This window comes from Triturus cristatus, chromosome 4_1 (assembly GCF_964204655.1).
Source record: "Triturus cristatus chromosome 4_1, aTriCri1.1, whole genome shotgun sequence".
Classification (NCBI taxonomy): Eukaryota; Metazoa; Chordata; class Amphibia; order Caudata; family Salamandridae; genus Triturus; species Triturus cristatus.
In genome coordinates this window covers 143,307,520-143,321,415 of record NC_140585.1, presented here as the reverse complement: position 1 = coordinate 143,321,415, position 13,896 = coordinate 143,307,520, and positions in this window count along the sequence as shown.

Below are 13,896 nucleotides of genomic sequence, written 5' to 3'. Positions count from 1 at the left end.
CGGCCGGTCGGCGGAAAAGGCCCACAATATGGTGCCAGTGCCTTGCAGGCACTGCCATCCATAATATGATGCATGCGGTGGGTATGCCTTTCCATGGCGGGCACTACGCCATGGAAAGGCATACGGTAAATCACTTTGGGGGCCCGTTGCGGGGGGGTGGCTGCACTTGGCGGTGCCTGTCACGTTGTGCATGCCAATGCACAACATGACACTTTAACATTGCGGCGGGTTCTGCTTACAGAATCGCCCACCGCAATGTTATAGATGCTGGATGTGACCGCCAGGGTGGCGGTCGCATCCTAATTGGCCCCGCAAGACCGCCACACCTCTGGCGGTCGGTCCCGTTTTCAGTTACGGTGCCGTCATCGTAATGGGGCTCTCGGTTATTGGTTGGCTGGTTTGTGAGCCCTGATCAAGCCGTAACCGCAATCCTTATCAGGGTAAAGCACAATGAAGCCCCAAAATAGCCTGTGTTAACCCACTGGTAACTTCGCAGAGAACAGTCAGACTTTAACTTAGAGGCAAGGTGTAATGTTTGTGCAACATTCCAAACGATAAAACATTGAAACCACAACAAAAAGGATCCCACACCTCTTAAAAAAATAGACCATAATTTCATAAATAAAACAGGACCAAAGTGACAAACATCAAATCAGAAGGCACGGAAATGTACAATTTGAACAATTTTAGAGAAAATAACACCAAAAAGCACAATGCGCCAACTGTGGGTAACTGGTTGCGCCAGACTGAGACAAAGTCACACGTTCAGGCTAACTGTGATGGAGCATGGGCCCACCACAGGACCCAGTTAAGCCTGGTTTGCAGAGCTTTGTTTAGATCCACATTGAAGATGCTTTGCGCTGCCGAAGCGATGCATCGGTTCCAAGATGCAGCGAGGCTGCAATGCCAGGACCTGCATCTTCATTGAGAATCTCGTTGATGGGGCTTGCAATGCAAAGTTCGGTGTAAAGGATGCAGCGCGCAGTCGAGGCGATGTGTCGGTTCCAATGAACTGCGATAAGGAGTCCTTCGTAGTCGTAGAGGCTGTCGGTAACGAGGGGCGGAAGGGCTTTCGCTGAGGATGCATCGTGCAATCGGGGTAATGCAGGAGTTTTGAAGATGTGCGATGAGACGCGGGTATTTACGACAGGCCCAATCCACGCAATGGCTGCAACCCATCGTAGCAGAAGAGAAGCACAGGTTTAGCTGGATCCACAGTGGCTAGTAAAGCATCTTAAGCCCACTCCCAAGGTTCCTAGACTGGGGGGCACCACTTGGCAGGATAGACTCACAGATGGGAGAGTCAAGGTGCATCAAACAATCTAGTAAAAAATAGGGTCTAAGGGAAATCTTTAATGACCTGCCCAAGTCCTAATCCCCTCTTCAGACTTAATAAATACACAAAAACGAGAACTGGGGGTCAACAGAAGGAAGCACGGAAGGACAAATGTGTCTGTTTACCAAAATGGCACATAGGAATTAAGAGCAGAGCATGGATTCCCATCAATCTTACTCTTGGAACAGAGCATGGATTCTTGTCAATCTAGCTCTAGTGATCATTATTATCATTTGGTCATCCGCCAAGTCTGAGAGGTCTGTCCCTTGATCATAAGAACTGCCTCACTGGCAAGCTCAATTGCTCAGAATAAATGCCGGGATTAGACCTCACATAGAGAAAAAAGAAGAAATATGCTAATGTCCATGATAAAAAATCCTATGTGGTGCAGTGCAGAAAAAATATATAAGTGTGAAAGAAATCTAAAAAGGTTGTGTGGAGAAACAAACTACTGTGAATCATACAAAACTCCTCACACCTGATAAAATCAGTGCAAAAAAACTTTAGCAGTAATACAAAGTGACTGCTATTTGTAGGTCGACATGTTTCAGCCATCCAGGGGTATTCCCCACGGCTTTCTTCAGGACCTGTGTAAGTCAATCAATGCTACTGCATACAACATTCAATCTATTGCAAATATAGAGTGAAAGAAATAAATCAAGGTTGGAAACGATACAACCTCACTTCGTTCTAATCCTCCAATCACCGGGTGCAATCGTCACCTAAGGGGATAGAACAATTATGATAAACATCTCATTCGTCCAATGTGCTCCCAGAAAGTAAGGCCAACTGCGTGTATATGTCCACAAGATTATATAAGTGCATCTGAATATGGCTTACCCGTCTTGATCAAGGATCATACCTCACCTCCCTGGAACCTGTCTCAGGAGTATGAGGTCCCGCTCTGCAACAAAAAAGGGGGCAGGGGGTCAATGGAATAAAGGGGTAAGAACGTTTTCATCAGTATTACCCCATGTTAAAAAAGCTCATATATTCTCAACAAATATATAGGTCACTGCATGCCTAAAGAAGTGCATCCTACAATTTCCGCATGACAAATTTCAACTTGTCAACACTAGTAAAAGTCTCATCACACTCTATTAGCCTAATCAAGTGAATAACATAGGGCCAAAGGTCTGAATCTATTAGGTATGTTAAATATGCCAATTTTGAAGCAGCGTGCCCCGCATACTGGTCTAATGTGAACTCTTAATTCAGGAAGTTGTCTGTTTGCTTAAAGAACGAGCAGGTTCTCTATCTAGACTCGCTAGCAAAAATTACTCTCTATACTCGATAAAAAACAGCATTACATCCCAGCACGGGTGCTTACCTGTCCGTCGTTGCCTCCGGACTAGTCTGAGTCAGGGGGAGAGGCAACGGCTGGAACAGACACCATGCCTTAAATACTCAGTCCTAGCGCAGCTGGTCTCAATCGATAATCTTCCGGCTGGGAATGCTGTTGTCATAGTGACGTAGGTCTGCGCGACAATTTACTTGAAACAACACCACGTAGGCCGTAACGCTACGGGAAAAATGTACCTAATAGCGTCACGAAAAGGACTACGAAATGATGTCATCAAATCCAAAAATGTAGTTTACTGCAAGGCTAACGTTAATGAAACAAAACGTAATCCCATGATGTCTTTAATATTCATGTAGACTCGTCAAATCATTAGCGTAGTATTGTAAACATTAGTAAGCTTATCCCAGTTCTTTGATCTACTATATTCCGGGATCTCTCACATAAAAAAAGGGGATAAGCAATTACGAGGATATATCAAATCAGCATGCCTAAATAAAAATGCTTTAGAGTGCCTTAGAAGATGTAAGTGTCTTGTTTCACACCAAAAACAATGTAGGACTCACTGTTTAACCCAGAAAATCAGTATTAGTGAATTCCGCATGATAGGAGCGGCAGAATTCATTGCTGTTTTTCATGGAATTCAAACAAAACTTTATTTACATTGTCAAAATAGTACGGCCCCAGGCTCAATCTGGCACTAGATACAGCTGACTAATCTGCATAGTGTATTCTACAGTGGTAATCCTGAAAGGATATCATTACTGAATACAGAAAGAGAGAAAACGTCCATATTCCACATGCAGGTCTCTGTAAAAGATGTCTAGAGTCTTATAGACTCATCCAGGGTATATCGTCATTGAGACCCAGGACATCACTGTGAAGCGTATGAACCCATCTTTGCTCGTTCACAAACAGATACCTAGAGATGTCACTGACATGTGATGGTATAACAGGTTTCTCTAGGACTGTCCATATGAAGTCTTCCGCTCCATGGTTCTTTTCTAAGAAATGCCTCATGAGTCTGGTGGTAAGCTTCTTGCGCCTGAAGGTGCTTTTGTGTTCCAACATACGTGCCTTGACCTTCCGGGTTGTCATCCCAACATATTTTATCTGGCACGGGCATGTGAGAAGACAAATCAAATTACTACTGTTACAGTTCGTAAATTGAGATTGCACCCAGGGTCTGTTTGTTCCTATATCGACAAATGTCGTATGGGAAGTCTGAGGACAAACGGAGCATGCCCCGCAAGGAGGGTGGCCTGTCACTGCTGGTAAGTCCCATAGGGTTCCTACTAACCTTGCCGGCAAAGCTTTGGGACGTGTGTGAATCAATCTGTCTCTTAGATTACCAGATCTTTTGAAAGCAAACAACGGTAAGGCAATTTCATCGTTGCAGCAATTCAAGATCCGCCAATGTTTTCGAATGCTCTTCTGTATGTTATTCGATAAAGTGCTAAACGTGTACACAAAAGTCAAACGATTAAGAGGTGATTTATTCACTGGTGGCTCAAGTAGGGCCTCACGGTTATTATTAGTGGCACGTTTCAGAGCTCGCCTGACCAGTCTGCGAGGATAATGTCTATCCAGCAGTTGTTTTGCTAGAGATCTGGTATGCTTTTCGAAACACTCAGAAGTGGAGCAGTTTCTTCGAACACGGAGAAACTGCCCATAAGGTAAATTGTCTCTCAGTGCTTTTGGGTGCTGGCTGTCGTATCGTAGTAATGAATTACGCGCCATGGGTTTACGATATATTTCACTCTCAAGGCCATGGGGTGTAGCAAAAATGGACAAATCTAGGAAAGCCAACCTTGTCTTGTTTATGTCTACAGTGAATTTCAGGAAGTCATTCCGTGTATTCAACCAGTGATGGAATGCGAGAATTGACTCTCGATCACCCCGCCAAATTACCAGCACATCATCGATGTACCGCTTCCACAAGCGAATCGTTTCAAAAAAGGGGTTAGTTGGACCCAGGTCATGTTCTTGTTCGAAAGAGTGAACATACAAATTCGCCAAACTTGGCGCAAAAACACTCCCCATACTGGTCCCTGATATTTGTAAGTATAAGGTGTTCTCATACTTAAAATAGTTATCCTTCATTGCCAAACGGGCGAGGGCCATAATAAAATGTACTGGTGTGATGGATTCCAAGTCAGTTGCTTCTAGGATCGACATCACAGTATCCAGGGTTTCATCTTGAGGAATCGAAGTATAAAGAGATTCGACATCGAAGGAAACTAAAAAGTCTTTCTCCATGTCGAATTCAACTTGAGGAAGCAGTCGTAAAACATCTTTCGTATCCTGGAGATACGTGGGCATTCTCTGTACAATAGGTCTCACAAAATAATCTACAAAGGTAGATATAGGTTCCAGGATAGATCCTTGACCTGAAATAATTGGTCTGCCAGGGGGAGGTCTTTGAGCTTTATGCACCTTAGGTAAAATGTAAAAATAAGGGATTATCGGAAACTTAGTATGTAAGTATTGAGCTTCACGTGTGGTTATCCATCCCTCATTTAGTGCTTCTTCACTATAATCTCCAATAATTTTCTGCAGTCTCTCAGTCGGGTCTTCGGTGAGAACCCTGTAAGACCTGTCGTCACTGAGCTGACGTAGACATTCTGTTCTATAATCATTTGTGTCCAAAATAACAATAGAGCCCCCCTTATCAGCTGGTTTAATGGTAATACCATCATCCTTAGATAGGGAGTGTAAAGCTTGTTGTTCTAAGCGCGGTAAATTATTGTAACTATCGCGCTTCTGCTTGCACAATTCAATGATCTCACTTTTGACTGCATTTTCAAAGGTCGACACCTGAGGTGGAACCATGTGTCCTGGAGGATTGAACGTAGATCTTGGTCTAAGTCCTGTATTTTGTTCAATCAGATCGTATTCTGTTTGTTTCTTATCTTTGAAAAAATAATGAAGTCTTATTTTTCTAAAGAATTGTGCTAGCTTGCACTGGATTTGGAAGGGATCACCATCAAAGGTGGTAACAAACCCAAGCCCTCTATTGAGAACAAGTTCCTCTTCCTTGGACAAACTCCGCTTACTCAAATTAACTATAAGGCTGGATTTATGTTGTTCCCCAGTTGGGCAGAGTTCTTTTTCGTATTGCTCCATGTGCCTGAATGTGGATCTGCACTGCACCACATAGGATTTTTCATCATGGACATTAGCATATTTCTTCTTTTTTCTCTACGTGAGGTCTAATCCCAGCATTTATTCTGAGCAATTGAGCTTGCCAGTGCGGCAGTCCTTATGATCAAGGGACAGACCTCTCAGACTTGGCGGATGACCAAATGATAATAATGATCACTAGAGCTAGATTGACAAGAATCCATGCTTTGTTCCGAGAGTAAGATTGATGGGAATCCATGCTCTGCTCTTAATTCCTATGTGCCATTTTGTTAAACACACACATTTGTCCTTCCGTGCTTCCTTCTGTTGACCCCCAGTTCTCGTTTTTGTGTATTTATTAGAGTCCAGGTGCAACCATAAAAAGAGCAGAACACAACCTGAGGCAAGTTAAATAAAATCTACGTTCCTGATTGGGAATCCATTCTCTGCCTTCGTCTACAAGACTGCAATGACAGAACATCACCAACTCTTCAGAACCACGAAGAAGAATTTTATCCAGAACAGAATTCTCACCAACTCACACAACCCTAAGGAACTCTTCAGCATCATACAAGAATTCATTAAAACCACCAAGCGAATGCTCCGATGTTCCTCCTTCCCAGGACCTGTGCAACTACTTTCATCTCAAGATCAGAACCCTCAACAGCAACTTCGACAAGCAGAACCTAGACACCGACCCTACTCCCCAAACCGACAATGCAACCCCGCCTACCATCACCGCCTGGAACCCTGTCACCACAGAAGACACTGCCAAGGCCATGGGAAGTATACACTAAAGAACCCCCACCAACCTCTGCCCGCCCCACATCTTCCACAGAGCCGCCTCCAACAGCACCCGAACTACAGCGTACCATCAACTGCTCCCTTGAAACAGGCATTTTCCCCGATGACTGGAAACGTGCAAAAGTCAAGCTCCTCCCCAAGAAGCCCACCGCACACCCGATGGAACTCAAGAACTACTGGCCCATCTCTCTCCCCCCTTTCGCAGCCAAAGTCATGGAGAAGATTGTCAACATCCAGCTCACAAACTTCATAGAAGCCAACTCGATCCTTGATTCCTCCCAATCCGGATTCCTCAGCAACCACAGCACCGAGACCACCCTCCTAGCCACCACAGATGACATCCGCACCATCCTCGACCAGGGCCACACGTCTGCCCTCATCCTACTAGACCTCTCAGCAGCCTTCAACAGCATCTCCCACCGCACACTAACCTTCAGACTCCACGATGAAGGCATCAGGGAACTGCTCTTGACTGGATCTGCTCCTTCCTCACTGGCCGAACCCAAAGAATCAGACTCCCACCCTTCCTCTGTAAACCCACAGAGATCATCTGCAGAGTACCCCAGGGATCCTCACTCAGCCCCACACTCTTCAACATCTACATGGCCCCTCTTGCCACCATCATCAGAAAACATGGACTCAGCATAGTATCCTTTGCCTTCGACACCCATCTCATCCTCTCCCTCATCAATGAAGCCGACATCACCAGACACAACTTCCAGGAAGGCATGAAAGATATCGCCTTCTGGGTGAGCAACAGCTGCCTAAAGCTCAACTTAGAGAAAACGGAAGTCCTCGTCCTGGGATCCACCCCTTCTGCATGGGACAACACCTGGTGGCCAACCGCCCTTGGAAAGCCTCCCATATCCACAGACCACACTCGCAACCTGGGCATCATATTTGACTCCTCCCTCACCATGAACGGACAGATCAATGCTGTATCCTCCACGTTTCAACACCCTACACATCCTCCGCCGGCCCTTCAAATGTATCCCCCCCGAATCCAGAAGGATCGTCACCCATGCACTCATAACTAGCAGACTGGACTACGGGAACACCCTCTACACCAGAATAAAGAAATCTCTACTCCTCAAACTCCAGACAATCCAGAACGCCGCAGCTAGACTTGTCCTCGGCATCCCACAACAACACCACTTCACCCAACACCTACAAGAACTCCACTGGTTCCCTGTCGAAAAGAGAGTGACCTTCAAGCTCCTCACTCACGCCTACAAATCACTCTGCAACATCAGACCAATACCTCAATGAAAGAATCTTCTTCTACGTGCCCAGGAGAAGCCTCCGATCCACCGATCTTGCCCTAGCCGAAATCCCATGCATGTGCAGAGACAGGGGAGCGATCCTTCTCCTACATCGCAGCCAAGACCTGGAACGAACTCCCACTCAGCATCAGACGAACCCCCACAATATAAGCTTTCAGGAAGAGCCTCAAGACATATCTCTTTCTTCCCCCAAGCGCCTTGAGACCCTCACGGGTGAGTAGTGCACTTCACAAATCCCTAATTGATTGATTGATTGATTGATACTAAATAAGGTTTAACCCACTCTACTGTGGTGATCTCTGTACAGTAACATACAGTGTCCGTAGCCTGGGACTTGTTATACCTTTTCAGATTGCTCTGTGACTGGAAAAGCGAGGGGATATTTAGCTTTGAATTCACATTACTTTTGTTAGGAGATTAAAAAGCTGGGGGCTCCTAAATCTATAAAGGACTTCCTGACATATGCCAGCCATGCAATATTGCTGCTATGATCAAGAGTTATGCAATCTGCCAATACGCGGCTGGAAAAATTGGTAAATGGGGAACTCCAAATTTTAGCCCATAATATTAATGGGGCAATTTTGATGGTATCTTCGATATACAGGAGGCCAACCTCGGTGTGAGTAATGAAAGAGGCTGGGCTATTAGGAACTGCCAACAATCTGGAAAGAAATTTGTTTTCAGAGATTTGCAATCGATCATAATTGGCATTCGCCCAAACCCCAACCCCTAGGTACCCAATGAAATGCATTTTGCTTTGTAAAAGGAGACGAGATCTTTCACCAGTTTCTCTAGCGAAACCAAAGATGACCTCAGCTGCACCGATCATTTTATATTCTCTCTGTTCCAGAAGTTTGCCCCATTTTAAATTTGCATCACAACAAAATTCCTGAATAGTTGAAATTCTGCACTTTTGTACCATCCATTGTAAATCTTTGTGAGCGTGTCTTTCTGGGACCAAAAGTCTAAATAACATTTTTTTTGTGGGTGACCCTTAATTTCAAGTTTTACATAAATTCATTAAATGCGTCCACAGGAGATGAAGCCCATTTGCTGTGGGAGATAGCAGCACGGCAGCGGCGGCATACATTAATACAGGTACAGTCCGATTCCCCTATCCTGGGGAAATCCTTGCCCTTCCGCTGAAGAATTGCTGTAAGGGTATTAATATAAACAAGAAAAGGGGGTAAAATGCACCTCTACCCGACTCCTTGTCAACTTTAAAGGTGGACGTAGACTCCCTGTCATAGCAGGAACATAGCTGTGCTATGGGGTCGCAGTGTTAACTCCTAAGGAGTTCAATCAGACTCACATCGACCCCAGATTGGCTCATAAGGTCCCACAACCAGCCCCAATCCACGAGGTTGAACGCACTAGACAAGTCCATGAAGGCAAGATGTAGGGAGCCTAATTCGACATCCAAAAATATAAACAGCACCTCCGTTATTCCAAAGCAAGAGGCCTTCAGTTGTGAACAGTTGTAAATGATAAACAGAAAAACATATCATGTAATAATGTTACCATGCAATCAAGACCATAGAGCTACTGACCTGTGTACAATCAATCAAGTAATGAACAGTGGCGCCTCCGCCGCTATGGCGAAGGAGCGCCGCCCCACTGCTTTCAAGCAGTGCGAGATGCAAATACATAAAATAATAATAACTTTTAGATATTATCATTTTATGTTTGTGCTGCTTTACGGGCAGGCGGAGCTGCTCTGAGACCATGACAGTGGAGGAGTGGTTTTCCCACTTCTAAGTGCGCAATGACTGTTTGGTCGCCCCTCTTGGGCTGAACAAACCAGTCATGTGCACTTTTACACTTCTCTATGCAGGCTGCATTACAGCCTGCATGGAGAACATGGCCTCCCCTCCAGCCCCTGTCTGAGCGCTGTGTCATGATGCTCAGACCAATCACAACGTCGCATTGCAGCGTTGTGATTGGCTTAGGGGAGGTAGCCTGGCTGCCTGCTTCCTGTTCCTGAAGTCGGCAGCAGGAGAGCAGCAGCAGAGACACGGGACCCGGTGGCAGAAAGGTTAGTGATTTATTTGTATTTTTCTCCCTCCCTCCAATAATTGTGACCCTCTGCATGACTCACCCCCCCCTCGCTACCCCATATGCCCGCCTCCTCACCCGCTAGCCATGCCCACGGCCAGTGGTAATGAAGGTCACATTTGAGGCTTCTCGGTGCACAGGGAGGGTGAAAATAAGTTAGTGTCTGATACTGTGCCTCACATGTATTTGATATGTGCAGTTTGAACACACCAGTAGGTCAAGTCCTACTCATGTCGAGTTTAACATTTTTGCTTTATTAAACACAGTAAAGCATTCTATTTGTGATTCACTGGTATTAATGTAAGCACAGAATGTTTAATTGTGGTATCTGCTCCCACAATTGCATAACTACAGTACAGTCGATAACACTGCACAACTACCCCAGAGCCAGTAGCCCTGCATACCTCCAGCAGAGCCAGCAACACTGCACTACTGCAGCAGAGCTGAGCCAGAAATAACCTTAACAGAGCTAATAACACTGCATACCCACAGCAGAGATGGCCCTGCATGACTACAGCAGAGATAACACTGCATGACTACAGCAGAGGCAGTAATAACTACAGCAGAGCCAATAACAGTGCATGACTACAGCAGAGCCAATAACACTGCATAACTACAGCAGAGATAACACTTCATGACTACAGCAGAGATAATACTGCATGACTACAGCAGATATAACAGCGCATGACTACAGCAGAGCCAGTAATAACTACAGCAGAGCCAATTACACTGCATAACCACAACAGAGATAATACTGCATGACTACAGCCGAGATAACACTGTAAGACTACAGCAGGGATAACACTGTATGACTACAGCAGGGATAACAGTGCATGGCCACAGCTAAGCCAATAACACTGCATGACTACAGCTGAGCCAGTAACACATTATAACTACAGCAGAGTCAGTAACAATGCATGACTACAGCAGAGATAACACTTCATGACTACAGCAGAGATAACACTTCAGGACTACAGCAGGGATAACAGTGCAAGACCACAGCTAAGCCAATAACACTGCATGACTACAGCTGAGCTACTATCACTTTATAACTACAACAGAGTCAGTAACACTGCATGACTACAGCAGAGGTAACACTTCATGACTACAGCAGAGATCACACTGCATGACCAGCAGACCCAGTAATAACCACAGTGGAGCTAGTAACATGACATGACCACAGTAGAGAGCTCATTCACCTCGGATGTCTGCAGTGAACTATGATTGCCCACAGACAACAGACATCCCCTGGCAGGGGAGTTAACTTTCATCTGTAGCAATGTACCAGAGATTGAGACAGCCCAATTATAACAGACACAACACAGAGTGAACACACAACTAGGGAATGGTGAGTTTGAATTCTGGGGCCGTGGAGGACTCCTAAACCTCTGGTCCAGGCCAGCACTCTCCCCAGCAGCTTCATGTGGTAGGACAATGTCCTGAGCCCTCCTCCCGACTGGTGTTCGCGCCTGCAGCTCTCCTCACTCACGCTGCGGTACTTTTTTCCATCAAGTGCCCCGCTTGGTTCATTTTGCCTCTAGTGACTTATTTACATTGCCTTCTAGTGCCTCATAGCATTTTTATTTTAGTGTGCCCTGATACTTGTGCTTTGTATTTTGTTTTCTTCCCTTTTTAGGTCTCGGCGTTCTTCCGCCACTACTGTCACTGCGGCCCGCCCTCTGTCTCAGCCCCCGTTCTTGCCTCCCTACCTACAGCCCCGCCCCCCTCCCCTACTTAATGGCGGCCACTGTGGGGGAGCACGTGTGACTCCTAGACCTCTGGTCCAGACCAGCACTCTCCCCAGCAGCTCCATGTGGTAGGACAGCGTCCTGAGCCCTCCTCCAGACCGGTGTTCGCGCCTGCAGCTCTTCTCCCTCACGCTGCGGTACTTTTTTCCATCAAGAGACCTGCTTGGTTCATTTTGCCTCTAATGCCTTATTTACATTGCCTTCTAGTGCCTCATAGCATTTTTATTTCAGTGTGCCCTGATACTTGTGCTTCGTGTTTGTTTTCATTCCTTTATAGGTCTCAGCATTCTCCCGCCGCTACTGTCCCTGCGGCCCTGCCCCCGTCTCAGCCCCCGTTCCCGCTTCCGTACCTACAGTCCCGCCCCTCCCCTACTTAATGGCAGCAGCTGCGTGGTCGCGCAGAGGACGTGCGCAGTGGGCGGGCCTAAGGCAAGCCTGTCTGCGCCCGTCCGTGACCCTACCGCGACCAGCGCCAGGACCCCTGGTTCTCCGAGGCCTCAACACTATGACTCAACCACCCTCCACGCACTCAACCCCGGAAGACATGCCGACTGCGTTAGGTCCTCGCCGAACACCACCCATGGGCAATTCTCATGCAGACCCTGCCGCCAATCCTTCACCATCGACAGAGCCCCCGCGACTGCCGAAGGAATGCCCGATACACACACCACCGAAACCCTGCCTTGCATCCTGCTCAACGTGAGCTCCCTGCACCGACACGCCATTGAGATCTGGGACCTGCTCGACACCCTCTCGCATGAAGTCGCCTTCTTCACGGAAACCTGGACCAACGCCACCTCCGGTCCCGACATCACCACCGCCATCCCAGACAGCTACAAGATCCAAAGAAAGCACCGTCCGCACCGTCCAGGAGGAGGACTCACCATTGCACACAAGACCCCCCTCCGAATCTCCACATCCAGCACGAGTGACCCCCCACTCCAACACAGAACACCTCCACTTCTAGATCCAGACACAGACAACCCCCAGGACCATGCTATGCAGCACCCTCATCTACAGACTGCCTGGGCCTTGCACCCATCAGGCAAGTACCATTGCCGAGCTCACCGCACCCCATGCCATCACCTCCTCAGACTACATTCTACTCGGTGACCTGATCTTCCACCTAGACAACAGCAACGACCCTGACACCACTACCCTCCTCGACAACCTCGCTAACATAGGGTTGAAGCAGCTCGTCAACAAACCCACCCACAGAGCAGGTCACACCCTCGACCCCATCTTCGCGGGAGGAACTAACATCCGCTTCTGCCACACCATCTAACCCCCCTGGACTGGCCAACACTGCGTCCATTTCACCTTGAACACCACCACCGCGCCCAAACCTGCCCTACGCCCACCACGACGGAACTGGAGCAAGGTCACAGAGGAGCACCTCAACACCACCATCTGTCAATAACCCCCATCTCTGTGACCATCACCAACTCCGCAGCCAGGGAATTTCACCGCTGGAATCTCCTGCTGCGCCGAAAAGCTCGCACCCCTCCGCCCCTATCAAACAACGCCCGCTGAAGGCCGCCTGGTTCACCACAGAACTTCAAGAAGCCAGACGGTCCTTCAGACGCCTAGAGAAAACTTGGTGAAACCTGAAAACCACGGAACGACCACAAGAGTGCCCTGAAGGAATACCACCAGCGCATAAAAGACACCAAACGGACCTTCATAAAAGACAAAGTCCAGACCAACATGACCAATGCCAAGGAACTGTTCAACGTCATACAGCAGTTCGCAAAACCCACCTGCGAAGCCACGGATGTCACACCTTCCCATGATCTCTGCGACAAACTCAACTCCTACTTCCATCTCAAGATCAAGGCCCTCTATGACAACTTCAGCGAACCAAAGAAGAGCACAACCTCCCTACCCACCGCCGCCGATAAACCGACCATCACGTCCTGGGAGCCTGCTACCGTCTAACTCATCACAGCAACTATGAAGAAAACCCACTCAGGGGTCCCAACGGACCCCTGCTCACCGCACATCTTCCACAGATGTCCACCTTCGTCGCACCCGAACTAGGATGCACCATCAATGCCTCCCACAGATCAGGCATCTGCCCAGGTGACTGGAAACGGGCAGAGGTAAAACCCCTCATCAAGAAACCAACGGCCGACCCAACGGACCTGAAAAATTATCGGCCTATCTCTCTCCTCCCCTTTGCGGCCAAAGTCACTGAGAGACTCGTAAACACCCAGCTGACCGCCTTCATAGAAGAGAACTCCATTC